This window comes from Triticum urartu, chromosome 2, assembly GCF_003073215.2.
Source record: "Triticum urartu cultivar G1812 chromosome 2, Tu2.1, whole genome shotgun sequence".
NCBI lineage: Eukaryota > Viridiplantae > Streptophyta > Magnoliopsida > Poales > Poaceae > Triticum > Triticum urartu.
Window position 1 is genome coordinate 34,959,199 of NC_053023.1, and position 7,627 is coordinate 34,966,825.

Genomic DNA, 7,627 nt, shown 5'->3' on the forward strand with positions numbered 1-7,627 from the left:
CGTGACTGCCTCCGGTGAGAAGAGACAAGGCCATGGCCCTGCGGCCTTCTTCTTCATCTCGACACTGATGACGGCAAGGCGCCGTTCCAACATCATTGTTGTTGTGAAAAAAAATCCACAACACAACTTCTATTGCAAAAAAAAAAATTCCGCAACAAGACCTTTGTTGTAAAAAAAAATCCCGCAAGACCTCTGTTGCAAAAAAAATTTCGCAACACAACCTCTGTTGCGAAAAAATCCACAACTCAGTCTTTGTTGCATAAAATTTTCGCAACACAATCTCTGTTACAAATGTTTCTGCAACAACATCTTTGTTGCAGAGTGGACAAAAGACGTTCAGCCCGCTACATCTATGTCAGATCCAACGGCTCGCGAGGCGGCGGATCTAGCAGCTCCCAACATAGATCCTGGGCTAGCTTCTTCTACGTTATTATCATGTTTTCATCGATGGTCTTTGTTATTCTCCCCTTCTGCTTCATTATCTTGTGCATCTTGTTGAGCTGGCTCTTCTTAGTCTGGATCGTTGTTGAGGAGTTCTTCATCTTCTTGGGTTTGACTCTAACTTTCTCTCCTCTCCAATGCTCGTTCCCTCTCATACCATTCAGGTCCTTTGGGTCCTGCGTCATTTTACCACTAAGAGTGTCAATCCAATTAGAAGAAATAATATTATCTTTCTCAAGTTGGCCAAGAGTCAACGATTGAGTTTCAGATATTTACCTTCGAAGGACGAACGGCAAATAAAGAAGCAGATAGTTTAGCTGAGTTTTTGAATTCTTTAGACTAGGGGCGCCATGTTTGGTTTTCAACCCCATGATCCTTATTATATCCCACTTCAAGTGGCATTTGATCAATAAAACTTAGCTTTTCCCCCTAAAAAAAGATATTTGCAAGCATTGGGTTTCTATCATGCGAGAATGTTTATCAAGATTCTTCACGGCATGACTCAACCCATCTACTTCTTAAGGGAGATAAGATATAACCTTTTCATTATGATGAATGCACCTCCGAAGATACTCAACCCATCTACTTCTTCAGGGAGATAAGATATAGCCTTTTCATTATGATGAATGCACCTCCGAAGATCTCGGTTGAAATTCTCTTGGTGATGCTTAAATTTATTCTTCGTCTACCTCAGCTCGTCTTCATGCTAATAAATACTAAATATATCTACTTTTTTATTAATGACTTGTTCAACAGGTTTACCTTTTTCTTGAGTAACTTTCTTAAATTCCTTCATGTCTTCAACATGATAGATTTTTCCAATATGCTTAACCGGTTCCTCAATATTTCATTGTTCCTTAACAGTCATAATTCTTCGAAAGCAAAGCTACCGATCAGCAAGGTACCCATTCCAAAGGTAACGATCCTTTGAAATCATGCTTTGCTGCGGGAAGGCAACGAAGTTCAGTTCAAAAGACCGCAGGAGAGTGGAGCAGCCGCGACACGAAGTTCCTTACCTTAGCTGGATCTCGCTGGTGCCACCTAAACGGTAGGTATAGGCGGCGGATGTCTGACGTTTGGAGTTGTCGAGTTCAGTAGCCTGAGCGAGCTATCTCCTCAATATGGATGTGGTGATTGTTCATGAACTCCATGAAAATCAGACGGACTTATTATCACTGCTCCAAGCTCCATGTGTTCTAGGGCTAAGACTACGTTGGTGATGAGTGCTTTTCCTTCTTCAAGAGTTAGAGCCATGAATCACCCACCTGCACTCAAATCAAGAGTAGACTTGGATTCATCGCTAATCCCATGATAGAACATATGGAGTATAACATATTTAGCAAAACCATGGTTAGGGCTAAGATTCAAGAATTTAAGAATATCTCTCCCAGGTTGTATACAAACTTCTCCCACTTCTTGAGAGAAGGAAGCAAGATTTCTTCGTAAGTTGGTAATCTTGGAGCCAGGGAGGAATTTAGCTATGAACCTCTTTGCACACATTTTTCAGCTGGTTATGCTCCCACATGGCAATTGATTATACCATACTTTCACATCATCCTTGAGAGAAAACTTGAAGAGTCAATAAAACAAATCCCCGAAACACATATTTCATTTTAAAAGTTCTGCATAAAGTATCAAAGAACATAAGATGTGCTTGAGGGCCCCTCTCTACAAAGGCATGCCTTTTGACTTCCTTAATAAGATCACAATCAATCGAATACTCGGTTATATAATTGGTAGCTAGGATATACTATTGGAGATCTTGAGCCCAAGAATGGAGCACAATACACTCTCACAACTTTCTCTTGTTGCTGAGTGATCAACATTTCTGCAAACAAAGTATTAAGCTTAGTAGTATGATTATTTTTTGTAATTTTCTACTCCCTCCGTCCCAAAATTCGTGTCTTAGATTTTTCTAAATATGAATGTATCAAGTCACGTTTTAGTATTGGATACATCCGTATCTAGACTAATCTAAGACAAGAATTTTGGGACGGAGGGAGTATTAAGGAAGCCTGTTGCTACCGAGGAAACGAGAAATATATTATGGTAGATAAGATGGGCCAATGGCTTCATGTAGGAGAAAATGGGCCATAGAGGCCTGCTGGTGGGCCCCCAAGCTCAAGTGATGCACTGGGGGGTGATGTCTACTACACAACCTTCTTCTTGTAGACGTTGTTGGGCCTCCAAGTGCAGAGGTTTGTAGGACAATAGCAAATTTCCCTCAAGTGGATGACCTAAGTTTTATCAATCCGTAGGAGGCGTAGGATGAAGATGGTCTCTCTCAAGCAACCCTGCAACCAAATAACAAAGAGTCTCTTGTGTCCCCAACACACCCAATACAATGGTAAATTGTATAGGTGCACTAGTTCGGCGAAGAGATGGTGATACAAGTGGTATATGGATGGTAATAAAGGTTTTTGTAATCTGAAAATATAAAAACAGCAAGGTAACTAATGATAAAACTGAGCACAAACGGTATTGCAATGCTTTGAAACAAGGCCTAGGGGTCATACTTTCACTAGTGCAAGTCCTCTCAACAATAATAACATAATTGGATCATATAACTATCCCTCAACATGCAACAAAGAGTCACTCCAAAGTCACTAATAGCGGAGAACAAACGAAGAGATTATGGTAGGGTATGAAACCACCTCAAAATTATCCTTTCTGATCGATCTATTCAAGAGTTCGTAGTAAAATAACATGAAGCTATTCTTTCCGTTCAATCTATCATAGAGTTCGTACTAGAATAACACCTTAAGACACAAATCAACCAAAACCCTAATGTCACCTAGATACTCCAATGTCACCTCAAGTATCTGTGGGTATGATTATACGATATGCATCACACAATCTCAGATTCATCTATTCAACCAACACAAAGAACTTCAAAGAGTGCCCCAAAGTTTCTACCGGAGAGTCAAGACGAAAACGTGTGCCAACCCCTATGCATAGGTTCATGGGAGGAACCCGCAAGTTGATCACCAAACATACATCAAGTGGATCAATAGAATACCCCATTGTCACCACAGGTATCCCACGCAAGACATACATCAAGTGTTCTCAAATCCTTAAAGACTTAATCCGATAAGATAACTTCAAAGGGAAAACTCAATCCATTATAAGAGAGTAGAGGGGGAGAAACATCATAAGATCCAACTATAATAGCAAAGCTTGCGATACAACTGTTGGAAATATGCCCTAGAGGCAATAATAAAAGCATTATTATTATATTTCCTTGTTCATGATAATTGTCTTTTATTCATGCTATAATTGTGTTATCCGGAAATCGTAATACATGTGTGAATAATAGACACCAACATGTCCCTAGTAAGCCTCTAGTTGACTAGCTCGTTGATCAACAGATAGTCATGGTTTCCTGACTATGGACATTAGATGTCATTGATAACGAGATCACATCATTAGGAGAATGATGTGATGGACAAGACCCAATCCTAAACATAGCACAAGATCGTATAGTTCGTTTGCTAGAGTTTTCCAATGTCAAGTATCTTTTCCTTAGACCATGAGATCGTGTAACTCCCGGATACCGTAGGAGTACTTTGGGTATACCAAACGTCACAACGTAACTGGGTGACTATAAAGGTATACTACGGGTATCTCCAAAAGTGTCTGTTGGGTTGACACGGATCAAGACTGGGATTTGTCACTCCATATGACGAAGAGGTATCACTGGGCCCACTCGGTAATGCATCATCAATATGAGCTCAAAGTGACCAAGTGTCTGGTCACGGGATCATGCATTACGGTATGAGTAAAGTGACTTGCCGGTAACGAGATTGAACGAGGTATTGGGATACCGACGATCGAATCTCGGGCAAGTAACATACCGATTGACAAAGGGAATTGTATACGGGGTTGCTTGAATCCTCGACATCGTGGTTCATCCGATGAGATCATCGAGGAGCATGTGGGAGCCAACATGGGTATCCAGATCCCGCTGTTGGTTATTGACCGGAGAGCAATCTCGGTCATGTCTACATGTCTCCTGAACCCGTAGGGTCTACACACTTAAGGTTCGGTGACGCTAGGGTTGTAGGGATATGTATATGCAGTAACCCGAATGTTGTTCAGAGTCCCGAATGAGATCCCGGACGTCACGAGGAGTTTCGGAATGGTCCGGAGGTAAAGAATTATATATAGGAAGTGCTGTCTCGGCCATCGGGACAAGTTTCGGGGTCACCGGTATTGTACCGGGACCACCGGAAGGGTCCCGGGGGTCCACCGGGTGGGGCCACCTATCCCGGAGGGCCCATGGGCTGAAGTGGGAAGGGATCCAGCCCAGAGTGGGCTGGGGCGCCACTTCCCCCTAGGGCCCATGCGCCTAGGGTGGGGAAACCCTAAAGGGGGGCGCCTCCTTGCTTGGGGGGCAAGCCCCCCACCCCTTGGCCGCCCCCCCTAGGAGATTGCATCTCCTAGGGCCGGCGCCCCCCTAGGCCCCCTATATATAGTGGGGGGGATGGAGAACCTCTTACCTACGCCTTTGGTGCCTCCCTCTCCCTCTCCAACACCTCCTCCTCCTCCATAGAGCTTGGCGAAGCCCTGCCGGAGTACTGCAGCTCGACCACCACCACGCCGTCGTGCTGCTGCTGGAGCCATCTTCCTCAACCTCTCCTTCCCCCTTGCTGGATCAAGAAGGAGGAGACGTTACGCTGACCGTACGTGTGTTGAACGCGGAGGTGTCGTCCGTTCGGCGCTAGGATCTCCGGTGATTTGGATCACGTCGAGTACGACTCCCTCATCCCCGTTCTTTGAACGCTTCCGCTCGCGATCTACAAGGTATGTAGATGCATCCAATCACTCATTGCTAGATGAACTCATAGATGGATCTTGGTGAAACCGTAGGAAATTTTTTGTTTTCTGCAACGTTCCCCAACAGTGGCATCATGAGCTAGGTCTATGCGTAGTTCTCTTTGCACGAGTAGAACACAATTTGTTATGGGCGTAGATGTTGTCAACTTTCTTGCCGCTACTAGTCTTATTTTGCTTCAGCGGTATTGTGGGATGAAGCGGCCCGGACCAACCTTACACGTACGCTTACGTGAGACCGGTTCCACCGACTAACATGCACTAGTTGCATAAGGTGGCTGGCGGGTGTCTGTCTCTCCCACTTTAGTTGGAGCGGATTCGATGAAAAGGGTCCTTATGAAGGGTAAATAGAAGTTGACAAATCACGTTGTGGCTTTCACGTAGGTAAGAAAACGTTCTTGCTAGAACCCTATTGCAGCCACGTAAAACTTGCAACAACAATTAGAGGACGTCTAACTTGTTTTTGCAGCAAGTGTTTTGTGATGTGATATGGCCAAGGTTGTGATGAATAATGAATGATATATATGTGATGTATGAGATGTTCATGTCATTGTAATAGGAATCACGACTTGCATGTCGATGAGTATGACAACCGGCAGGAGCCATAGGAGTTGTCTTTATTTTTTGTATGACCTGCGTGTCATTGAGAAACGCCATGTAAATTACTTTACTTTATTGCTAAACGCGTTAGCCATAGTAGTAGAAGTAATAGTTGGCGAGCAACTTCATGGAGACACGATGATGGAGATCATAATCATGGAGATCATTGTGTCATGCCGGTGACAAGATGATCATGGAGCCCCAAGATGGAGATCAAAGGAGCTATGTGATATTGGCCATATCATGTCACTATTATTATTTGATTGCATGTGATGTTTATCATGTTTTTGCATCTTGTTTACTTAGAACGACGGTAGTAAATAAGATGATCCCTCATAATAATTTCAATAAAGTGTTCCCCCTAACTGTGCACCGTTGCGACAGTTCGTTGTTTCGAAGCACCACGTGATGATCGGGTGTGATAGATTCTAACGTTCACATACAATGGGTGTAAGACAGATTTACACATGCAAACACTTAGGTTGACTTGACGAGCCTAGCATGTACAGACATGGCCTCGGAACACAGAAGACCGAAAGGTCGAGCATGAGTCGTATAGAAGATACGATCAACATGAAGATGTTCACCGATGTTGACTAGCCCGTCTCACGTGATGATTGGACACGGCCTAGTTAACTCGGATCATGTTTTAGATGACTGGAGGGATGTCTATCTAAGTGGGAGTTTATTGAATAATTTGATTAGATGAACTTAATTATCATGAACTTAGTTTAAAATATTTACAATATGTCTTGTAGATCAAATGGCCAACGTAGTCCTCAACTTCAACGCGTTCCTAGAGAAAACCAAGCTGAAAGACGATGGCAGCTACTACACGGACTGGGTCCGGAACCTGAGGATCATCCTCATAGCTGCCAAGAAAGATTATGTCCTACAAGCACCGCTAGGTGACGCACCTGTTCTCCCTGCAGAACAAGACGTTATGAACGCCTGGCAGGCACGTACCGATGACTACTCCCTCGTTCAGTGCGGCATGCTTTACAGCTTAGAGCCGGGGCTCCAAAAACGTTTTGAGAGACACGGAGCATATGAGATGTTCGAAGAGCTGAAAATGGTTTTCCAAGCTCATGCCCGGGTCGAGATATATCAAGTCTCCGACAAGTTCTTCAGCTGTAAGATGGAGGAAAACAGTTCTGTCAGTGAGCACATACTCACAATGTCTGGGTTGCATAACCGCTTGACTCAGCCGGGAGTTAATCTCCCGGATGACGCGGTCATTGACAGAATCCTTCAGTCGCTTCCACCGAGCTACAAGAGCTTTGTGATGAACTTCAATATGCAGGGGATGGAAAAGACCATTCCCGAAGTATTTGCAATGCTGAAATCAGCAGAGGTAGAAGTCAGAAAGGAACATCAAGTGTTGATGGTGAATAAAACCACTAAGTTCAAGAAAGGCAAGGGTAAGAAAACCTTCAAGAAGGACGGCAAGGGAGTTGCCGCGCCCAGCAAGCAAGCTGTCGGGAAGAAGCCAAAGAATGGACCCAAGCCCGAGACTGAGTGTTTTTATTGTAAGGGAAGTGGTCACTGGAAGCGGAACTGCCCCAAATACTTAGCGGACAAGAAGGCCGGCATCACGAAAGGTATATGTGATATACATGTAATTGATGTGTACCTTACCAGTACTCGTAGTAGCTCTTGGGTATTTGATACCGGTGCAGTTGCTCATATTTGTAAATCAAAGCAGGAGCTGCGGAATAAGCGGAGACTGGCGAAGGACGAGGTGACGATGCGC